Source organism: Macaca mulatta, chromosome 11 (assembly GCF_049350105.2).
Source record: "Macaca mulatta isolate MMU2019108-1 chromosome 11, T2T-MMU8v2.0, whole genome shotgun sequence".
Lineage (NCBI taxonomy): Eukaryota > Metazoa > Chordata > Mammalia > Primates > Cercopithecidae > Macaca > Macaca mulatta.
Genome location: NC_133416.1, coordinates 82,118,558 through 82,141,914, shown reverse-complemented (window position 1 = coordinate 82,141,914; position 23,357 = coordinate 82,118,558). Strand labels below are relative to the sequence as shown.

The 23,357-nt window shown below is 33.5% G+C and overlaps 1 long non-coding RNA gene across 2 annotated transcripts in view; it reads right to left on the bottom strand.

Moving 5' to 3' along the window:
• LOC144332701 (uncharacterized) overlaps positions 1–23,357 on the bottom strand; it is an 80,550-nt gene that overhangs the window by 42,469 nt on the left and 14,724 nt on the right. For both annotated transcript variants that reach the window (XR_013400680.1, XR_013400679.1), the window contains exon 2: positions 20,479–20,542. This is a non-coding gene — a long non-coding RNA (uncharacterized LOC144332701). The remainder of the gene's footprint in view (positions 1–20,478; positions 20,543–23,357) is intronic.

Below are 23,357 nucleotides of genomic sequence, written 5' to 3'. Positions count from 1 at the left end.
TCTCTTAATATTTTTCAGAGACAGATTTAAATATGTATTTTTGTAAGATGTATACATCTTTTAGATATTAATTGTACATGCTTCAACACATCACACAATTTTTACAAAGTGCTAGTGATGAGCAAGTTGCACATCCATAACTTAAGAGTTACCAAAATGGAAGTAGCAACAACTGCCCATTCTACTTTTTGAAATATATTAATAAATTCTGTAACTATTTCATTAGGTCACGAAGTATATTTATTAGAATAACATATATATATATACACACACACACACACACACACACACACACACATATATATATGTGAAAGTACCATTTTTTTAGTGTTCTGCCACAAGATTCAGAGATATTTGTAATTAGATTTATCTTGTGTGTATGTGGGTGAGACACTTGTCACAAACCACAGGATCCCTATCCAGGTAGAGTTCATGGCCTTATTCATCTCAAAAATCACTGTCATTGAGCAAAACCCCAATATTCCTTGAAGCTTCATAGCAATGTTCCTGACACATTTGGGTATAACGAAGGAAATTTATTAAATAATGATATACAAAAAACTATTTCATCAGCATCATTTTAGTTCCTAGACTATATCTTTAATCATATACATAAGCAACACATATTGAAGAAACTTGATTTACTTTAAATAAATGTATTTCCTTGTTTAGGCATTTTAAGATGTATAAGATTACTGTCAAGTGTTGCCAACAGCAATTCAAGACATGGTTTATTGAAGTTACTTCCTCTAACTTTAATAATTCCAAGTCAATAGCAATTTTATCCCTTCAAGTTAATAATTTTTATTAGTAATTTTGCTATTATTCTAAAGATAGCTCTCTTTATATTGTGCTGAAAGTAACTCTGATTTATTCTTCTTTACTTCTTTGGGTGTTCTGTATGAAATGTTCTAAACCGAAATACTTAGAATTTCTGCTTCAAATACATGCTAGCTCCTTCCTTCCCTTCCCTTCCTCCTTTCCTCCCTCCTTCCCTTCCCTTTCCTTTTCCTCCCCTCCTTCCTTTCCTTCCTTTCCTTCCCTTTCTTCCCTCTCTTCCCTCCCTTCCCTCCCTTCTCTTCCCTTCCCTTTCCTTCCCTTCCCTTCCTTCCCTCTGTTCTGTCTTTCATCATCTTACTCCCTTCTCTCTCTCTCTCTTTTGAGATATGTAATACTTTAACAACTTACTGGTTTTGACTCTTAGGTTTCTATTTACATTTAACAATTACCTATATATTTAGTGAAAGAAATACATGCTTTGGATCATATTAATAGAACCCTGGGTTATTCTTGTAGCTTTGCTGCTACTATTCATGTGATCTTGGACAAGTTTATACAGTTTTTATTTAACTTTTTTCCAGTTTGCCCTGAGAATACTTGCCAGCAGTGCTCGTGGCTACAGCATTTATCCCAAGTAAACTTTGACACGAAATATCTTGCTTTTGTTATTATTTTCACATCACTCTAGTATACTGACTTTGGAAACAAAAGACATTCTACTTATAGCATTCTGTTTTTAGTAGTGGTATTTCCATTTAGAAAATATAGCAATTCTTGATCACTGAAAATATCAAATCCTAGAAAATGTAGCATTCCTACATGTGATGTTAGCATCGTTCTAGAACAGTTGTTGGCCAAAGATTCATTTGATGAATCTTATCTTTCTAAAATAGATGATTCTTATGATTCAGACAATTCTAATGTTAGTTCTGTTTAGAAATAACTACAAGAACAGTTTTTATATTTTAATTTCACATTGATAATCAGTCAGATTTGCTTCAGCCTCAGAGTGTGTTTATGTAAAATTATACACGAGTTGAACATTTTTTTCTAAATGGGAAAGTTAATCATGTACAAAAAAGGCATAGTAGTAATTGTTTCTTTGAGTTATGATTAAAATTAGCATTTTTAAAATTATTAGTTTCATAAAGATACACAGTAGGTTCTCAGTAAATGTTACTTCTATTTATCTTGTATGATATAGATGACATTATAGTAAGCAAAGAAAAACCTTTGCTTATAGTTAGTCATGTATAGGACCTAAGTACATAAGTAATATATATTAAACTCAGATCATGTGTAGTGAATGTTTCTTGCAATGTATCATGGAGGTTCAAAGCAAAAAATTATTTTTTTTGTCAAAGAGAATTAAGAAAGGCTCCATGGAGGAAGTTACTTTTGAGACAGACTTCAAATAATGAGTAGACTGGGGCTAAAGAGAAATAGTTAAAGTTGAATTAGGGAAAATTTTATTTGAGGTAGTGATAGCATCAAGAAATTCTGAGAAATTATAATCATTAAAAAAATACAGAAGGCAGTTCAGCTGCCATAGTTCCTCTAAAACATGTTGGGAAATAGTGGGGAATAACTTTAGAAAGTTAGTTTTAGGTCATGTTATACAGAGCCTTGAACTTCAGTTTTTAAAATTTTCAAATTCCAATGTCTTAATTTTTTCTTTTACTTTTTCTCCAATTTGAATATTCCTGAATGAATCAGTGAAGTCAGAGTTTACTTGATCTTGCTGATAATGAAGAGTTAACTTTTCCAAACTAAGCAATCTGTTTCCAATTTCCAGTTAATAAACTTTTGAAGTGAATGTACAAAATAACAAATGTTTATATTTTAAATCAATTTTAGACAAGAAAGAAAAATATTTATTTTTTAACACACCAACATAATTATGGTTTTTGATACTCTCAGTTCCTTTATGTATCTGTTTTGTTGTTTGTTTTTGTTTTGTTTTTGTTTTTGTTTTTGTTTTCAGGCAGAACTATATTTCTTTGGCCAGAAGACTTCCTTTAAAGTATGTTGTAGTTCAAATGTATTAGCTAGGAATACTCTTGACATTTTTTTCTTTTTTCTTGTTCTTTTTGTGGAAAGTTTCTTTATTTCATTGTAATTTCTTTTTCTTTCTCTCTCTCTTTTCTTTTCTTGTTTTCCTTCTGTCCCTCCCTCCTTTCTCCTTTCTTTCTTTCTTTCTCTTTCTTTCTTTCTTTTCTTTCTTTCTTTTTCTTTCTTTCTTTCTTTCTCTTTCTTTCTTTCTCTTTCTTTCTTTCTTTCTCTTTCTTTCTTTCTCTTTTTCTTTCTTTCTTTCTTTCTCTTTCCTCTTTTTCTTTCTTCCCATCTTTTTCTTTTTCCATCCTTCCTCCTTTCCCTCCCTTCTTCCCTCCCTTCCTCCTTTCCCTCCCTCCTTCCCTCCCTCCCTCCCTCTCTCCCTCCCTCCCTCCCTCCCTCCCTCCCTCCCTCCCTCCCTTCCTTCCTTCCTTCCTTCCTTCCTTCCTTCCTTCCTTCCTTCCTTCCTTCCTTCCTTCCCTCCTTCCTCTCTTTCTTCTTTCTTTCTTTCTCTTTTTTCTTTCTTTCTTCTCTCTTTTGACAGGGTCTCCCTTTTTCACCTCCACTGGAGTATAGTGGCAGAACTACAGCTCACTGCAGCTTTGACTTCTTGGCCTCAAGCCTTCCTCTTACCTCAGCCTCAAGAGTAGGTAAGACTACAGGTAAGCACCACCACACCTGGCTAATTTTTAAATTTTTGTAGAGATGGTGTCCCATTATGTTGCCAGGCTGGTCTCCAACTCCTGGGCTCAAGCAATCCTCCATCTCAGCTTCCTAAAGTGCTAGGATTACAGGTGTCAATGATCATGCCTGGTCTGAGTTTCATTTAAGCATATATCTTTTTTAGATATGGAATTCTAATTTGACAGATTACTTTTTGGCAGCATTTAAAAAATTCTTTTTTTTTTCTGGTTTATACTGTTTCTGAAGTTGACAGAATTATAATTCTTGTTCATCTAAATAAATATAAAATTTTCTGGTGGTCATTTTTTTCAATTTTTTAATGTTTCTCCTCTCCAACCATATGTATTTTAAACTGCTTGATATTGTCCTACATGCCACCTAGGCTCCATTGATTTGTTAAAGTCTTTTCTCTCTCAGTTTTGGGTTGGATAGTGTTTTATTTTCTCTGTATTATCTAATCTGATATTAAATCTATCTTGTAAATTTTTTTATATATTACATTTTTCATCTCTAGAAGTTCCATTTGGGTCTTTTTAAATATCTTTTGCTTCTCTTCTCATTATAAGCATTTTTGTGGATCAACTTACTTTTTTGAGAATTTTAACCTTTGTTAGGACACATAGAATAGCTGTAACTTCTAATGCTACTTTACTGCTAAGGTGTAATTTCTGGAGTTTCTAATGAACACTTAGATGTTTATCAGAGTTTCTTCTCTCTAGCTGCTTAAAATTTGGGCATCTCTCCATCCTCTGAGAGCTTTGGGAGTATTGAGTTTACAGTTCCATGGTACGTTTTTGGTGTGCTTCAGTGAGGTTAACCTTGAGCATACACAGGTTATTATTCTTCCAAAGACTCAAGGTAACCCCTATTCAAATTCCTGGAACTTTCTTCTCTGCGTATTTCTCTCCTCTGCATTTCTCTACTTTACACAATAGCTGCTTCGGCCTCGTCACAAAATTGATTCGGTATATCCTAAATTTAGAGATACAACTGTGCTCTGCTTGGATTCCTTTTGCATGCCGTGTGTTCAAGAATGTGGCTTTAGACAGAAAGACAGCATGAATATCATGGTTTCCTCATGTGTTTCCTCTTTTCTCCAGAATGTTTGAAGTATTGTTTCATATTTTATCCAGGTTAGTTGTTAATAGCAAAGATGCAATTTCCCTATCATAGCCAAAGTGCAAAATAGTTATTTTCTTTTTAAAAATTAAATTGTTTTCCATACTGTTGTTTCTATTTATGTGGTTGCATTTTTAAAAGGTGAAGCTATTTGGAATTATTTTTCTTTGGAATTTTTTTTTCATTTTGAAGCAGATCAAACCCAAGTCTTTAGTATTATTTTGGCATAAAATGTTTCAGAATGAAGACAAATTTTGTTCTCTTCAATGCTATTTATAAGAATACTGTTGTACCCATTGAAACTGTTCCCCTGACTAAGGATACTATTTATATGAAAGTCATTATCTCAAAACTAAGAATGGAAGAATGGAGGATGTTGGTTAACAATACTGGAAAATTAGAAATACTTACATTATTTCATATTTGTCCACAAAATACCCACTAAATAGTTATGTTTTCAGTACCAGATTTCACAGATTGTTTATTTTAACTGAAAATGCATTTTTTCTTAAGGAGTTTTGGAATTGATTTAAAAATCTTTGTTTGTCCATAGACAATATCCTGCAACAATAGGTGAAGAAAGGAAAAATTCATCTTTCTTGGTAGACTGAAGTTAGTCATTTATTGGCAAACGTTTTTTAGAAAAGATATAAAATTTTTAAAACTTAATTAAAATATATAAGAAGACTATGATAATTCGAAAAGGTGAAGAAAATGGTAATTTTTAAAAATAGCTAATACAAATTAGCTTAGAGTTTTCTTTTTTTTTTCAATTTGCACAAACTATAAAGATCTTTTAAATGAAGCTATACAAACTAACATAAATTCTTATCTAAGGGTGAAAACTTAATGTACTAGTTAAACACAGATTCTTATGTCACACTTTAGGGTAAAACCTAAAGGCTTTTATCAAAAAAGACTTTTCTTCCTGGTTTAGATTTGATTTATACTAGACTCTTCAGTGTCACTGCAATCAAACATCTGAGAAGAATCTCTTTCTTGGCCTAAACAGTTAACATAGAAAGATTTTTTTCTAAATTGGTGAGTATAGAGAAATAAATTCTTCTTCCAAATAATGAAGGTCCTTTCCTACTTGCCTTCTTACAAAGTGGATCTAAATAATACAGAACATTTTCATTTAGAATCTCAAGATTATGAAATAATTACTCATTATGAAACAAACAATGACTTAGTGTCAAATCATTTGGGGATAAAATTTTGTGAAATAAAAACTGTGCTAGGACTATAAAATTAAGGCTGTTAAACTTTAAAGAAAAGCATTACATAACATAACATTGTTTTCTATGGATAGTGACTGTTTTAGGTTTGTTGGGAAAGAAAATTAAACAGATTATTAAAAAATCTGAGACTACTATTGGATGCTTGGTACTTAGACATTGAAGAAATTGCATTTTGCATTCCTTTGTTATGTCACTGTATCATTTTTTTTTTGCAAGAATATTTGGTAGGTGAGCCTGAGTTAAAAGCCATTGCTGTAGGCTTCAGCACAGCTATAATTTATAAGATATTTGCCAAGCTTCGTGTCCGTGGCCTGGATCTGTCATAAAATGAGTGCATGACAAAACCTGACTACTTCTGACATGTCCAGCATACATTTTAAGCAAACAACTTTTCTCAGTTTGCTCTAAATAGGGACCAACCAAGCCATCCTAAAATAACATAAGGGAACTTTTGCATTGTAAAGAGAGGGAATGGACTGAAGAACCTAGGCCCTTATTCAGGTGTATTTAGGATTTGTCTTAGAAGAATTCCTATTACACAAGGTCCCTTTCAAAAATACACACTTCATTAGCTTCTTGATGCTATTATCTAGGCCAGAATTCAGTGTAGAATTCTGCAAAATCATAGTATTATGGAGTTAGCAAAAATCATAGTATTATGACTTAGCAAAAATCATAGTATTATGGAGTTTTTGAAATACTAAAAATGAGAACATTGATCACAGAACAAATAAGGGTGATTAATACTTTAAGAAATTACACATAATTAGTTGTACTTAATCTAAAGACAAATTTAAAAATATATATTCTGCCTCTTTCTATCCAACAGTAAGCTTCTTGAGGAGAGGGATTATTTCTTCTTTATTTTATAATTCTAGCACCCACCATGACTGCTACTGCTTCAGTGATTTTCAGTAAATAATTAATGAATGAAGAAAAGCCTAAATTCTTTCAGTACTAAGGACTGTGGATGTTTTCGCCATGAAATGAGAGTACTGGGATCACTATCAGTTGATTACTGTTTTTTATGGATTATTTGAAGGTGACATAACTATTGTTTGGAACCCTGATAAAAGATGATCATATCCCATACCCATAAACTAATTCTTATACCACTTGAAACTCTTCCTTTACTCTCATCAACTCCAACCCCTCAAAAAAGTGTCTCAGTCACATCTGTTCTCAGGGAAATTTGTTCCCTTCATTCTTCAGTCTCATCACAGAACATATCACTCACTCTTGTTATTCAGAAAATTTGCATCCAGCCAAACTAAGTTTCATAAGTGAAGGAGAAATAAAATCCTTTACAGATAAGCAAATACTTAGATATTTTGTCCCCACCAGGCCTGCCTTACAAGAGACCCTGAAGGAAGCACTTAACATGGAAAGGAACAACTGGTACCAGCCATTGCAAAAACATGCCAAAATGTAAAGACCATCGATGCTAGGAAGAAACTGCATCAACTGATGAGCAAAATGACCAGTTAATATCATAATGACAGGATAAAGTTCACACATAACAATATTAACCTTAAATGTAAATGGACTAAATGGTCTAATTAAAAGACACAGACTGGCAAGCTGGATAAAGAGTCAAGACCCATCAGTCTGCTGTATTCAGGAGACCCATCTCACACGCAGAGACATACATAGGCTCAAAATAAAGGGATGGAGGAAGATTTACCAAGCAAATGGAGAACAAAAAAAAGCGGGGGTTGCAATACTAGTCTCTGATAAAACAGACTTTAAACCATCAAAGATCAAAAGAGACAAAGAAGGCCATTACATAATGGTAAAGGGATCAATTCAACAGGAAGAGCTAACTATCCTAAATATATATGCACCCAATACAGGAGCACCCAGATTCTGCATGTATTGAGATGATCATGTGTTTTTTATTCTTAGTTCTGTTTATGTGATGAATCATGTTTTTTGATTTATGTATGTTAAACTAGCCTTACATCAAGGGATAAAGCTTATTTGATCTTACTGAATTTGCTTTTTGGTGTTCTGATGGATTTGGTTAGCCTGTATTTTGTTGAAGAATTTTGCATCTATGTTCATCCGGGATATTGGCCTGAAGTTTTCTATTTTTTGTTGTGTAACTGTCAAGTTTTGGTATCAGAATAATGCTGGCCTCATAAAACGAGTTAGGGAGGAGTCACATCTCCTCGATTTTTTTGGAATAGTATCAGTAAGATTGATATCAACTCTTTTATATATTTGGTAGAATTTGACTTTTTATCCATCTGGTCCAGGGCTTTTTTTGGTTGGTAGACGTTTCATTACTGGTTCAATTTCAGAACTCATTTTTGGTCTCTTCAGGGTTTCAATTTCTTCCTGGTTCAATCTTGGGAGACTGTATGTTTGCAAGACTTTATTCATTTTTTCTAGGTTTTCTAGTTCATGTGCATAGAGATGTTCATAATAGACTATTATGTTCATAATAGCCTCTGAGAGATTTTTATGTTTCTGTGGGGTTGATGGTAATGTCCCATTTCTTTTTTCTGGTTATGTTTATTTGAATCTCTTTTTCCTTCATTATTCTAGCTAATGGTTTATCAATCTAATTTATTTTTTCAAAGAACTAAGTTTTGGGTTTGTTGATCTTTTGTATGTTTTTTCACATCTCAGATTCATTTATTTCAGCTCTGGTTTTGGTTATTTCTTTTTTTCTTCTAGTTTTGGAGTTGGTTTGCTCTTATTTTTTCTAGTTCCTCTAGGTGTGATGTTAGGTTGTAAATGTGAGATATTTCTAACTTTTTGATGTGAGTGTTTATTACTATAAGCTCTTCTCTTATCACTGCTTTAGCTTTATTCCAGACATTCTGATGTGTTGTATCTTTTTTCTCATCGGTTTCAAAAAAGTTACTAATAATTGACTTAATTTCATTGTTTACCCAAAAGTCATTCAGGATCAGGTTGTTTAATTTCCATGTAATTTTGGGTTTTTAGAAATATTCTCAGTATTTAATTTAATTTTTACCATGCTGTGGTCTGAAAGTGTGGTTAGTATATATTTTTTTAATTTGTTGTAAATTGTTGTGTGGTTGAGCCATGTGTTCTATTTTAGAGTATGTGCCATGTGCAGATGAGAAGATTGTATATTCTGTTGTTGTTGAGTGGACTGTTCTATAGACATCTGTTAGGTGCATTTGATCAAGTGTTGAGTTTAGGTTCCAAGTGTCTTTGTTAGTTTTCTGTCCCAGTGATCTGTATAATACTGTCAGTAGGGTATTAAATTCTCCTACTATTATTTTGAGGTTATCCAAGTCTCTTTGTGGGTCTCTTGGAACTTGTTTAATTAATCTGGGTGCTTGAGCATTAAATTTATATATATTTAAAATATTTAAGTCTGTTTAATTTAATCCCTTAGCATTGTTTATTGTCCTTCTTTGTCTTTTCTGATCATTGTTGGTTTGCTGGTCTAAAGTTTTTTTTTTTCTGAAATTAGAATAGCATCCCCTGCTCTTTTTTTTTCCTTGATAGATTTTTCTCCATCCCTTTACTTTGAGCTTATGGGTATCATTGCATGTGAGATGGGTCTCTTGAAGACAGCATACAGTCAGGTCTTGCTTCTTTATTCATCTATCACTCTGTGCCTTTTAAGTGGCACTTAGCTCATTTATATTTAAGGTTAATATTGATATGTGTGGGTTTGATCCTGTCACCATGTTGTTAGCTGACTGTTATGCAGATTTATTGTGTAGTTGCTTTATAGTGTCATTGTCTATGTACTTAAGTGTGCTTTGTGGTGGCCAGTAGCATTCTTTAGTTTCCATGTTTAGCACTCCCTTAAGGACCTCTTCCAAGGCAGGTCTGGTAGTAGTGAATTCAGTTAGCATTTTCTAGTCTGAAAAGCATTTTATTTATCCTTTATTTATGAATCTTAGCTTGGCCAGATATGAAATTCTTGGTTAGCACTTTTTTTTCTGTAAGAATACTCAGTATAGGCCCCCAGTCTTTTCTGGCTTGTAGCATTTCTGCTGAAAAGTCTGCCATTAGCTTTATGGAGTTCCCTTTATAGGTGGCCTGCCCCTTCTCTCTAGCTGCCGTTAATATTTTTTGTTTCAGTTTGACCTTGGAGAATCTGTTGACTATGTATCTTGGGGATGGTCACCTGGTGTAGTGTCTCACAGGGGTCTCTGGATTTCTTGAATTTTGATATCAATTTCTCTAGTGAGCTTGTGGATATTTTTGTGGACAATATCCTTAAGTATGATAGCAACTTCAAAGATTAAACTAACATCAGTCCATGTTGATGAGAAAGAAACAGTGCAAGAACACTGGCAGCTCAAAAAGCCAGTGTCTTCTTATCTACAAATGACCACACTAAGTATCCAGCAATGGTTAACCAGGCTGAAATGGTTGAAAAGATAGACATAGAGTTCAGGATCTGGATAGAATTTTGATGATCTTCATCAAGATCCAGGAGAAAGTTGAAACCCAAACTAAGGCATCTAAGGAATCCAGTAAAATAATAAAAAAGTTGGAAAACAAAAAAACCATTTTAAGACAGAACCAAACTGATATGATAGAGCTGAAAACTTACTTCGAGAATTTTCTAATACAATTGGAACTATTAACAGCAGAATAGGTCAAACTGAAGAAAGAATATCAGAGTTTGAAGACTGGTTCTTTGAAACAACTCAGTCAGACAAAAATGAAAAAACACAATATCCTCAAATATGTTTTTCAAGTTGCTTGCTCTCTCTCCCTCTCTTTCATGAATGCCATTGTGCCATAGGTTTGGTCTCTTTACACAATCTCATAGTTCATTATTTTTTTATTCATTCCTTGTTAAAGCATTCAGACTAATCTTGTTTCTTTAGCTTTACCTATTATTTTGTCCTCTGGATCTACTACTTCATCAAGGCTTCTACTCATTTTACTCTATTTTCTAACAATTTATCAGAAAGTTACTGATCATTTCCTTACTCAACATTAAGTAGCTCTCTATTAAGCTTAAAAAAGAGTTCAGCTTCTTATTTGGCCTATAGGGTCCTGCATGATCCAGTTACTTCTTAGCTTCTGATTTCATTTCCTTCCAATCACAGCTTCATACTCTGGCTTCATTTGTTGTTTTCCTAATCCTCCAGGACAGTAAATTCATTACTATATCACAACCTTTTATAACTGCTTTTGCATTAGACTTAAAGACCCTCCAGACACCATGACTTTCCTTTTATCACTGAGGTCTTAACTTCAATGCTACTTCATCAGGCCCATGTAAGTAAACAAGCTTCTCCCTCTAGACTTCCTTATAATTCTCTGTCATATTACTCTTGCTTTTTTCAAATAGTTAGTATCTAAAAAATGTATGATACATTAACATATATATATTTAATATCTTTTCCCTTCCTCCTTGGGACAAAGACTTTCTGTTTATTTCATTTCTTTTCTTTTTTCTTTTTTTTAGACGGAGTCTTGCTCTGTCACCAGGTTGGAGTGCAGTGGTGCAATCTTGGCTCACTACAACCTCCACATCCCAGGTTCAAGTGATTCCCCTGCCTCAGCCTCCCGAGTGGCTGGAACTACAGATGCATGCCACCATGCCCAGCTAATTTTTTGTAATTTAGTAGAAATGAGGTCTTACCATGTTGGCCAGGCTGGTCTCAAACTCCTGGCCTCAAGTAATCATACCCACCATGACCTTCCAAAGTGCTGGGATTACAGGCATGAGCCACTGTGCCTGGCCTTTTTACTTCACTTCTATATACTCAGTGCCTTGAAGACCTTCAGTAAAGGTCCATTAATTGATTGACAGATACATATGTTCTTAGAGGGCATCAACCTTGTATTCTCAAATACCCTCTAATGTTTCTAGCCGAAGTAGACAATGATAAATATTGGTTGAAATAATAAAGTTTTAAATGATTAAATACAAATGACAAATAAACATAAAAATGTTTAAACTTTATAAAATATAGGTTAAACAACTTTGAATTATAATACTATTACATATCAAGGTGGCAAAATTAATTAAAACAATAATATCCCAGACCAATCCAAAGTTTTGAGGAAAAAACTCAAAATACTAGTTGGATGTATTCTATTTCCAGGAATTTTCCTAAGTACTTACAGATTTGTTCTTAAATATTCATCATAACATTATTTGAAATAGCAAATAATTGGAAAAAATCTTTGTGTCAAGAGCAGACAATTGGTTAATATATTTCTAAGATGCAATACATTCTGTCAAATGACAGAAGTATATAATATTAAGATGTTTTCTCTTGTTCAGAAGTGAGACACATATCTTCTTTATCCTATTCAATATGCTCTATTCAATGAGGTCTAATTTTTAATTCAAATGAAAATTCTACCTCATCACACTGAGAAAGCTTTTGCTAATACCCTGGTAACCTGTGGTTCTGTGTTAGGAGGGAAGAAAGAGATGCTATAAATTCTCATAACAAAAAAAGTAGGATAAAGATTGCTTGACATAATGAAACATTGAAATTATAACAACCAAATCATCCTCAAAAATATAATATGTCTACTATGTGGTTTTGAGCAATGACATATTTAATATGTACTATTATGAGATAAAGAAGAGTATATAGTGTGAAAAGAGGAGAAGAGAATGAAACTAAATTAAGATCTATTGTCCTCACATGACATAACCAGCAATTCTATTGATTACTAGTCCACAGTATTCTATCCAGCTGTGTTTTTCTTTCTTAATGTTGTCTAATTGTGAGAGTCATGTTTCCAAAGAAGTTTCTGCAGACTTAGTTAAGTATTTACTTCTTAAAAGGGAGTCTTAACTTATCACAGAGGTAACCCTTGGTATGCAAGTATCTAAAGAGAAAACCTTTCTTCAAAAATCCTTGGGGATTTTGCAGATAACTTTTAAAACTATGAATCTGAGAAGCCATCTAATTTATATAAGAAATATTTTCAACTGTGCTCCTAGAACAGGAGTTGTCTAACCAAGGCTTGTGGACCAAATTCATCCTGTTTATAACCTGCTTTTGTAAATAAGGCTTTATTGTAACATTGCTATATCCATTCATCTGTGTGTTTTCTACAACAGTTATGACTGAGTTCAGTAGTTACAATAGAGCCCATATGGCCCACAGAGCCTAAAATATTTACCATCTGGCCCTTTAAAGAAAAAATATTATAGATATTTTAGCCTAGGACATTCTTTTTATATACATTTCAAATTAATTTAACAAAAGTATTGTTTAAGAATTTTTCCATGGTGGATTATTATCATTTGGCACTATAATAATATAGACTAAGGTTTTATTAAAAAAACTTCTCTCTTCTAAGTAGAAAAATAAAGTAGTAAAATTTCTTTCTGAGAAAGTTATGTTAAGCCCCATTCAGACAACAAGTATTCTTAAAAAAACACAACTCACATACCCACCCCCACTCACGGATATACACATACAAACACACACATAGCCAAAGTTCAGCAAAGTAAATACTCTGCAAGTTTCTGAGGAAGTTTGTAATAACAGGAATTACCATTTTCTTATTATATTCTAGAGATAAGGAATGGTTCACATTCTTCAGAAACCTCAGGGTAGTCCATGATAGAGCCACGCCAACTTGAAAACTCAAAGATTAAAGGAAGAGCTAGTAGGAATTCATCACATCAACTTTCACAATATGACATTGCTTCATATTCCCCTTAATAAGTAACGAAATGGTTTTCGTCACTTCCAGGAACAGAAAACTAAGCTACATAGTAGAACCTTTATTTGCTTTTTCAGTCTGTGGCAACCAGTTAACACTGTTTGCTCCTATTAATTTAATTTTTAACTGACAAACTCTTGTTAAGCAATCCTTTTTATTAAGTTCTTAGGTGTATGTTTAAAAGGTATTTTATTTAAATTCTTAGGCTGATGTTTCAGGCTTAACATGAATTCTTCATACATATTATCGCTTTAAATTTTCAAAACAATTTTATACAATTTTATCCTATTTTACTGATAAGAAAACCAACACATTGTACATAATAAAATTATTTACCTTCTTCTTTTTGTCGTATAGTCTTTCCATCTGGAAAGTGTATAAAAACATTTTTAAAAATCTTTTTTCCTTTCCAAATCCTAATTATCCTGTGGGACTCAGAGTTCAAACCTCTGCAGTCTTGCAAAATCATGTTATGCTACATAACATGATTCCCTTCTTTGAACTCCTAGAGACCTATTATCTGTACCAGATAGTTCAATACTGAATAACAAACTATTCCACATTTTCTAATTGCTTTACATATACTGGTCTAGTTTTTCTAACAACATAACCAACATTTTACTTAGTTATACCTCATTCATTTCATTATTGTCTCTAAATTATCTTGTAACTTGATGGAATGATTGTCTGCATTTTAAGAACATAGGGTTCAAATGGTTTCAGCTACCAAGTGGAGAGTGGCCCACAATTCAGTCCATCTTTGTTACAACACCAGTGTTTATATATTTTAAATTTCTTGTTGTTGTTGTTCATTCAGATGTTTGGTTTCCCTCTTGCTTTTCAGAAATCAATTTCAGGCCACATCATTTTTCTTCTTGATGTCTAGAAGGGAGTATAATGGTTGAATTTTGTTTTGTATAGCCAAGGAAACCAAACTGTGTGTATTATCAATAAAAGACACTTTTCTTGTATTATTAAATGGAGTGGGCACTTAGTAATCACAGTGTTAGGTTTGTTAGGTATCATGGTCACACAAAATATTTCATGAACTTTTCTCTCCATTCTAACTTGGTATTGTTTTTCAAAGATGTAAATTAATCCTCTGATTAGGATTATAGATATTTCTCTGTATATAAATTTTCAGTTACAGTAGTTTTGGCAACATTTGGATAGTTTATCTAAAGGTATGTAAACAGCAGACTAAGGCATTTTTCACTTATGAAAACTAACAATGACAGATTTAAGTAAGTTCCTTTGGACCTAATAGAAAAGCTCCTAGCTACCATTGACCTGGTTTCTGAAAATCTGGATTCAAATAGAAAACACTGCCATAACATCCTTTGATTGTATGCAATTCTATTTGTATTTTAGACTCATGATCATATTTCTGTAATTGGAACACAGCCGTTTGAAGGCTTTTAGCAGTTTCTTGTACATTAATCATCTTCTTCCGGGTAGGGCAACTACGTTTTAGTTAAATAAAAGGATAATTTTTAGTGTAATTTATTTTAGATATTTACAAGGCAGGAACTATGTTTACATTTTATATTTTGTCCAGCACTTAGCACATTGTGATTTTTGTATAGAATTACAGCCAGTGCATGCCCAGCAATGGAAAGGATTCCTTCTTAATATTCCTGACATATGGTCAGTTGGCCTCTGTTTAGACATGTCTAGGTTTAACCTCTTTTTGCCCTTTAAGAGAGAAATTTATTATATACCTAAACTTTTAAAATATAAATTAACATGGTTACATTATAGTACCTATTGTTAATAGGAACAAGCATTGAACTGAACATATACTAAAAATGCAAAATCTCTATATTATTAGTCTACTGTCACTATTACCCCTTGAATTGATGGATCAATTAATTATTGAGTACTTACTACGTGCAAACTACTATTATAAGTGCTATAGAATGTAAAACAAAAGTGAATTTAATATGTCTTATTCTTTAAATGGTAATAATGTGGTATAAAAATGTTTGCACTCATTTATGATCAAACATTGCTATAATATAAGGAAGACTGCCATAAATGAGAAGAGAACTGTGTGTAGGACAAAGTAATGCATTAGGCCTAACTGATTATTACTATTTGAGTGTTTTCCTAGGTTGCTTCTCTTTCCACTGTTAAATGATGGTAGACTTGCTAGGTTCTCAATGTCCCAAAATAAACCTATCCATCACTACTCCACACTTTCCAGAAATGGAGCATGAAATAATCTATTTCTGTTATGCTACTGGCATTGCCAGAATAGAATTTTACTTTAATTTTTTCTCCTCCCCTAAAACACATATATGCATATCTAAACTATACACATTAACCATAATTATCTTAATTTAGGAAAGGGAAATTTGACTGGTCACTGTCTAATATATTTCAGGTACTGTGTTAGGCAATTTACCTGTCTTATTTCATTTCATTGTCAAAACATCTCTGTGAGGTACATTTATTACAACTGACAAAAATGGATCAGAGAAGAATTGAATTGCTCAGTTAGTAAATGTTTTTTTTCACAGCAAGTTAGTAAGGAGTAGAACCCCTATTATGCATGTTATTTATTTCCTTATCATATAAGCACAGTAGGTAGCACAGAGTAAGTCTTTAATTAAAAAAAATTAAAAGTATTCATTAAATAAGGACTTCATGCTAATAGTGACACAGGTAGAATGGAGAGGAAAGATGCAGGAGATAAGGTGTGGCAGATGGAAAGCATGCATTTTTTATATCCCTCCCAGTAGTTCATGTCATCTCTCTTCATATCTGAGTGTGTTCTGTGACTACTTTGACTAAGAGGATAAAGTAGAAATTAAACCTCGTGCATTTCTGAACTCAGACCTTAAGAATCTGCTAGATTTTACTTCTTGTCTCTTGAAAAGTTCTCTTTAGGAGAAGTGGAACAGTACATCAGCAGTCTGACCACCCTGAGAAGTCCACACTATGAAGAAATCCAAAATAGTCATGTAAAATGTGAAGATGATATATTTTTTAAAGAAAGCAATACTGGTTAACTGCCAGTTGTTTTGACATCCAAGTCTAGACACTAGCTATGAATGTGAAGAAGCCATTCTGGACATTCCAGACCCAGCAGATGCCATAACGAACAGTAGTGAGGTCCAAGAACACATGGTTTTCCACCATATCCTGACAATTGAACTACCCTGCCTGAAGCCCAGACATCATGGCACAAAGACAAGCCATCTTTACTGAACCCTGACAAAGTTCTTGACCCACAGAATTGTAAGCCTAATAAAGTGGATTTTTAAAAAAATGTAACTGAGTTTTGAATGTTTTGTTACACAGCAATAACTAACAAGAACAGTGGATTTTAAAGATAGGCTTGAACAAAATTAATCATCTCTCTCTTGCCTGCCCCCAGCCTGACTTTGTGGATAATGAGAAACAAACATAAGGATATTGTCAATGTAAAATGGAAAAGGTGGAGGAGAAAAACTTCCCTATTCTTTTTCCCCTCTACTTAAAAAAGGAAGGAAAAGACTGAATGTTAAGGAAGTAAGATATGCATTTTTTAACTTGTGACTGGCCAGTGACTTCTGTTAGATTATGAATATTAACTTCTTAGATGAAAATTTCTATAGAAAAAATAGATAAATCACACCAGAATAGTCTATTGAGAACAGCTAACCATTACCTAGTATGTTTTTCTAACAGTTTCTTCTTCAGTATCATGGTTGTGCCTATCTGACCCACTATGGCATCTGAAGTTCTTGGTGTCCTTGTGTCTAGTGTTTCAGCGTAAAAGAGTCAGTTGGGGATCAAACCAAGCATGAGAACAGAAAATATCTTTGTGGGTTTGGATGAGAGCATGGAGTAGGTGATTTGGAGTCAGACAAACTTGAATTCAAATCCTAATGGTGTGACCTTTGGGCAAATTTCTAATGTCAATTTTCTTATTTGCCAAGGAAGGGTAACCTAAATTCACCAAGCTATGGTTAAGATTAAATAAGAAGGCCTATGGAGAGGGCCCAGCACATAATACACGAGTTGCTTAATCACTGTTTTCTTATCCTTTATAACTGAATAATGAAGCATCACAGAGTGGGCCTGGCTTTGTCCACTAAAGCGAGGAACTCAATGAAAATTCTAAAATGACTAGGGAAAAGATCTGCTCTGAGTCACTTAACCATGAAAATCGTTAAAGTTATGTAGATTGGCCTGAAGGACTGCAGAGCCATTTTCTGAGGTGATGCACAGCAGTTTTGATTAGTGAGCAAGAACTCAATGTAGACACACGGTTCTTCCATATCCATTTAAATGTCAGTGTGCACAGCAGGATATTAGCAAGAGATGTTTTTCTTCTTCTCCTCTTTTATGAATAAAATTGAATACCAATAATTTCACTTAATATTTAAGTTACATAGTCTTGTCCTACATATTTACTGTTTTAAGCTTTTGCCCCCTTTCCTTGAGAAGTATTTTTACTAATTATTATGAATAATTTGGGGATCTTAAAACATTTTTCTGTAGATGTAAACAAGATTGATAACTTCTGTTGCAGTTAGACCCATTTGGCTGAAAGGGACAGACACTCATATTATTTTAAATAATGGAAAATTACTTCCGTGATCAGTAAGGAAGGCAGGGATTCAATAAATATGAGAGATTTAAAGGTAGAGGGTCTTACGGAGATTGAAGCCTGACCCATAGCTGAGATCTTAGAAACAGAACTTTCCTTCCTTTCTTCTGCCTTTGACTTATGAATTGTTTTTCCAGTTCTGCTTCTCTCCCCTTAACATAGTTGCTTCCCTATTACTCTTGACTGCCACATCTTCAACATGGTATCTACAGGGAGAGTCTACTGCTATTACCTGTTTCCTTAGAACCTCACATTGTGTGTATCTTCTATTCTATCTCTTTGCCTTTCTCAAGGCATTCTTTGGACTTCAGCCAAAACTGCCAACTCTTTTACTTTTTAAAGAACATTAATATGATTTACTTATCATACTGCTATTGTAGAGGTCAACCTTTAAGGCTGGGCAGATGACAAGATAAGAGCCCAAGAAATGGTTGCCCTTCAGTCATGAGCTATAACATGGAGAAGTGGTTTGGGATAATTTCTCTTAAAAGGATCTGTAATTATAGCAGGTACCACAATTTGGCATATTTTACACAGTTTGAAATCTTCAGGAATATTCATATCTACTTATGAAGGATTATAATTAACTCCTGGGTTAGTTATGATTCTTCTAGCCACCACATATACCAAAAAAGTTTTCCTCATCCTCTCATTCCAAGGCTAGGTTTCCCCTAGGCCTATCGCAGCACTTATTTAGTGGCCCCATGATGGCCTGGGTGTCTCATCCTTTGTACTATAATTCAGTTCAGGATGGAGATTATGATATAATTATCACAGAATCCTCAAAGTATATCTTTGTCACATGGAGAGCAGTGTATACATTTTTTCTCTCTTACCTTAAATGAGTAAAGAAGATAAAACGTGTTTAATCTGCTATAGAATTTCTTATGCCTTAAAAATCTCAAGTCATTATCTGCCAGAGTCCAAGAAATGGTATTAAGCATTATTGATAGGGCACATCTCCTTTAAGATCTGTACTGAGTGTCTCTAATATAAATGGCTAAATGTTTAATGGTTAGTTAAAGGTAATTGATACACTTTTGTATTTTTAGAAGATTTATTCTATTATTTTAAAATGTGGAGCTTTTTTTTACTGGCTGGTTCTGTCATTTCTCCTAACCAAATATTTGACAGAAAAAAGTTTCTTCAAGCTGGCATGTTTTCCCCAGTTCAAAACTGTTCCAGTGACATTTTAGGCTAATTTTATTTTTACCAGTGAAAAAAATAGTCTTTTTCACTGAACAAGTTTTATTGCCATGGAAGATTAACTGGGGGTGTCAAAAATAAGAAAACATGTCAGACATTTTGTACTATTTCTGTCAACGGGTCATTCATTTATTCAGTCATTCACAAAGTTAGCTCATTCTTTCAGAAACAGTAGAATCCTAATTTACATTTTTCATATATTTAAATGAACTAATTACTGAAAGAACAGCCAGAGACTCTAAAACTCATCCTGATGTAACAGCAAATGTGGAGGCAAAATATGACAGCTCTTCTTTGTTTAAAATTGTCTGAGGTTCTTGATATGAGTACCCAAGATGCATTGGAACTACTTGTGAAAAACAGAACTTTCACCTGCTGCCAAAGGCAGATATTTGTTGCTCTACTATACTTGGTACTGCCATTTGTGGGAACTCTGCTATGGAAGATATCTTCAATCTGATTAGAATATTCATGAAAGGGAACTCTGCTATTCAAAGTGCAAATAAATAGAGAAATAAGATCTGCCAGAAAACATAAATAGAACTTTTATTTCTGTCTAAATTTTTAAGAATAATATATTTCCCTGTTGAAGCTGTTGGAAAAATAATATCTTATTGGCATAACACAAAGTGTTCCTGTCATGCTGATAATCTTGTCATAAGTACAGAGAGCCTGTTTTCCCAATAGGGGAAGGACTTGAATTCTAATTCCTGTGGCAGAGGCATAGCCTGGCTCTGACATCACTGAACTGGGCTAGCAGGGGCAGGGAGAGGTAGCTAATACCCAGAAAGAGCGCCAGACCTTGACTATCTTCTTTCAGTGTGTCATTTTCTTGCTTTCACACTCCTTTCTCTAGCATCTTTACATCATTGAAATAACTATAAATTGAGTCAGCATATTCTTTAAGAATATCGAAAAGGAATCAATTCAAAGAATGTTCTCAAAAAGACAGAATGATTCCTCTGTTCTTCTCTTAGCTATGTCATGCTTTATTACTGAATTGCCAGGCTCTATGGCTAAGGAGCCTTAATGAAAATCAAATATTCTAAAATCTGTTTCTTAGCCATGATAATGACATGTTGAGAATGAGTATATTTTCTTATTAAATCAGTGTAATCCTAATCTTTGCTTTGTGGTTCATACTACCTTGAGTCATTTCTCCAGTGGATGCAGATCTCCAGGAAGATATTACTCAGAAGAATTACATTTTCTGAAAATGAAAGCAGAGGTAAGACAAAAAGGTTAATGTTAATGATAATAATGACAATAACATCTTTTATGTACTTATTGTTTGCTGGCAGATATTGTTCTAAGTGTTTTATAAGAAACAACACAGTTTTAGGTGGAGAAACTGAGGCACAGAGCAGTTATGTAACTTGCCTAATTAGGGCCGAGATGAAGGTAAGACAGGTGACACTGTTAAATTCAGTGCAAAAATATCTGTGCAACCCAAAGTGACCTGTAAGTTCGGTGCAATCCTCCAGAAAACCCCAATAACATTTTTGGACAGAAATAGAAATAGCAATTCTAACATTTCCATGGAGCCAGAAAAGACCCTGCATACTCAAAATTTTTTTCCAAAAAGAAAATAACTGGAGACATCACACCAATTGATCTCAAAGTCAACTACAAAGCTATAATAATCAAAACAGCATGGTAGCGGCACCAAAACAAACGTATAGACAAATAGAAAAGAATAGAGAACCCATAAATAAACCTACATTCTGTGGTCCACTGATATTTGATAATGGTGCCAAGAACACACAACGGGGAAAGAACAATCTCTTTAATAAACGGTGGTGGGTAAAACTGGATTACCACATGCAAAATAATGAAACTCACCCCATATAAAAAATCAATTAAAAATCATTTAAAAACTTAACTGTAAGATCTACAATTATAAAACTGCTAGGCAAGAACATTGAAGAAAGTCTCCATGATATTGGTATTGGCAAAGATTTACTGAATGTTATCACAAAAGCACAGACAGCAAAAGGAAAAATAAACCAATGGGATTACATCAAACTAAAGAGCTTCTGCACAGCAAAGGAAACATTCAGCAACCTATTAATGAGACAATCTGTTTAACAGGAGAAAGTATTTGTAAACCATTGTATTAGTTCATTCACACTGATGTAAAGAAATATCTGAGACTGGGTAATTTATAAAGAAAAAGGATTTAATTGGCTCACAGTTCTGCAGGCATTACAGGAAGCCTGGTGCTGATATCTGCTCAGCCTCTGGGGAGGCTTCAGGAAGCTTACAATTATGGTGGAAGGCAAAGGGGATGCCTTTGCTATGCTTTGGAATACCACACAGCAGTGGCAAGTGAGAGAAAGAGTAGCCAGGAGCTGTTGCATACTTGTAAATGACCAGATCTTATGTGAACTCAGAGCTAGAGCTCACTTATCACCAAAGGGATGGCCCAAGCCATTCATGAGGGATCCTCCCCAATGATCAAAACACCTGCTACCAGGGTCCAACTCCAACACTGGGGATTATATTTCAACATGAAATTTGGGTGGGGACAAATATTCAAACTGTATCAACAATATATCTGATAAAAGGTTAATGTAAAAAATATATAAGGAACTCAACTCAATGAAAGAAAATAAATACACTGATTAAAAAATGGGCACAGAACCTGAATAAATATTTTTCAAAAGAAGAGAATCAAAAGGCCAATAGGTATAGGAAAAAATGTTCACATCACTAATCATCAGGGGAATGCAAATTAAAACCATAATGAGATATCACTTCACACCTGTGAGAAGAGCATTTATTAAAATACAAAAGACAAGTATTGGCAAATATATAGAGAACGGGGAACCTTGCACACTGTTTGTGGGAATGTAAATTAGTACAGCCATTATGAAAAGTAGTGTGGAGGTTTCTCAAAAATTAAAAATAGAACTACCACATAATCCAGCAATTCCATTTCTGTGTATATATCCAAAGGAAATGAAATCAGTTATGTCACAGAGGTATCTACAGCCTCATGTTCACTGCAGCATTATTTATAATAGCGAATTATTATTCATTCATAGCCAAGATATGACAATAAACTAAATATCACTTGATGGATGAATAGGTAAAGAAATTGGGATGGATACACACAATGGAATAAGATTTAGCCTTAGAATAAAGGGAATCTTACTATTTGAGATACTATGGATGAATCTGGAGGGTATTATGCTAAGTAAAATAAACTAGGCACAGAAAAAAATACTGTATGATCTCACTTTTATGTAGAATCTGAAAAAGTTGAACTCAAAAGAATAGGGTGTTGTTATCATAGGCTGGGGACTAGGATGGACGTTGGTCAAAATATACAAAGATTCAGTTAAAAGAAAAGATTAAGTTCTGGACATTTATTTTGTTACAGACCAGAGTTACTATAGTTAATAATAATGTGCTATATACTTGAAAAGTGCTAAGAAAGTAGATTGTAAATGTTCTAACCACAGAAATGATGTTTATGAGATGAAGATATGTTATTTACTTTGATTTGGTTATTCCATTATATATACATATATGAAAAAGTCATATTGTACCCCATAAATGTATACAATGAAAATCATTTTAAAATAAATGAGTTAATTTTTAAAAATTGGTGCCAAAACTCAGTAATCAGGTTAAATGATATTTAAGTCAATGAATTTAAAAAATCAAAATTAAAAAAATTCATGAGAAGCAAGATGTCAACATTTTACATATAGGCAGGTTGCTGTTATTTATTTGTCATATGACACAGTATCATTGTGTAAATGGGACAGTTGTTTTTAATCAACTCTGTTCCTGGGTATGCACAGCCATCATGGCTCCTTGCTGGCATGTTTGTGAGGGTTCATAATGATGTGAAAACAGATTTGGCAACTCATGGATATATATTCACCATATATATTTGCAGATATATAACAATATGTACATTTATTATACATAGATATATATTATATGTAGGGATATACATTATAAATAGTGTATACAGCCATATTTCTTTTTATTGTGCTATGCTTTATTTTACC